Below are 1,002 nucleotides of genomic sequence, written 5' to 3' on the forward strand. Positions count from 1 at the left end.
TAGGTTACTGGGTGATTATTTTGCGGGGGAATTTGTCTTTTTACAAGACTTTTTAGGATGTGGAAGTTTGCTTATTCTGCATATAAGAGAAATTCTAGGAGCTGAGATTGCACCTCCCTACACCCTTTATTTGCAGAAACCTTTGCCACTACCACCCCACCCCCACCAAATAAGGGCTCTACACTGGGCAGTCGCCAGCTTCAGATCCAGCTGTTTGACACCTATTGTCCCTGTTTGGACGTCAAGCGATTTCGCCTGAAGGACCCTAGCTTCGATTTCGTTAAAATCTCAAGGCATCGTTCCTGCAGCATCCCCGGGGCCGTCTCGACCTGCGCCCAGGGGCCGCCCCCCAAGGCGGGGCTTGGGCAGGGCTGGTAGGCAGCCAAGAGGAGCCCCTGTCCGCAGGCGTTCGCGCCGGGCAGCCCGAGCAGCCGCGAAGGCCCCCGCCCTCTCCTTCCCCCGCCCCCTCCGCCCCAGAGGGCTGGCTGGCTGGCTAGGTCCCTCCTGCTCCCGGCTCTCCGCCTCACTAGCAGCGGCTCTTGGTGCAGTGGGGACAAGTCGAAGCGACCTGCGCCCACGGAGCGCACGACACCGCCCGGAACGTACCACCACCGCTGTCCCCTCAGCCTCCCACTCGAGATCTCCAGCGGCTTCCGCGCGCGCACGGTGAGCGCCACCCCGGACCGAGGAGCTGAAGGGGAAGAGGGGTGCTGCCCCGAGTGTCCTTTACCTCTGGATCCGCTGGACTTTCGCGAGGGGCTTGCTCCTCAAGTCTCCCCCGCCCCCTCCCCACCCGGTCATCTCCAGTGCCCTTTTCCACCCTCTTCTGACTCTTAGCCCGGATCTGTCTTCCCTCCCTTTCTCGGAAGGCGACAGTGCTGGCATGCCCTCCCAGGTGGAGACCGTTGCACTGGCCGTTGGCCGGCGCTGCGAGGCCCCGCCCCCGGCGCGAGCCTCGGTGCCCCGGGGCGGGTAGGCTGAGCTGGCGGCCCGCGCGGGGGA

The 1,002-nt window shown here is 64.0% G+C and overlaps 1 protein-coding gene across 2 annotated transcripts in view; it reads left to right on the plus strand.

Annotated features, from left to right (window-relative positions):
* The first annotated feature begins 425 nt into the window (after nucleotides 1–425).
* CAPRIN1 (cell cycle associated protein 1) overlaps nucleotides 426–1,002 on the plus strand; it is a 34,794-nt gene continuing 34,217 nt past the window's right edge. The window contains exon 1 of one of the 2 annotated variants that reach the window (XM_011356804.2): nucleotides 426–666. The gene's annotated coding sequence lies outside the window, so the exon portion shown is untranslated. The remainder of the gene's footprint in view (nucleotides 667–1,002) is intronic. The other variant, XM_011356805.2, reaches the window with a different exon arrangement.

This window comes from Pteropus vampyrus, unplaced genomic scaffold (genome assembly GCF_000151845.1).
Source record: "Pteropus vampyrus isolate Shadow unplaced genomic scaffold, Pvam_2.0 Scaffold31, whole genome shotgun sequence".
NCBI classification, from domain to species: domain Eukaryota; kingdom Metazoa; phylum Chordata; class Mammalia; order Chiroptera; family Pteropodidae; genus Pteropus; species Pteropus vampyrus.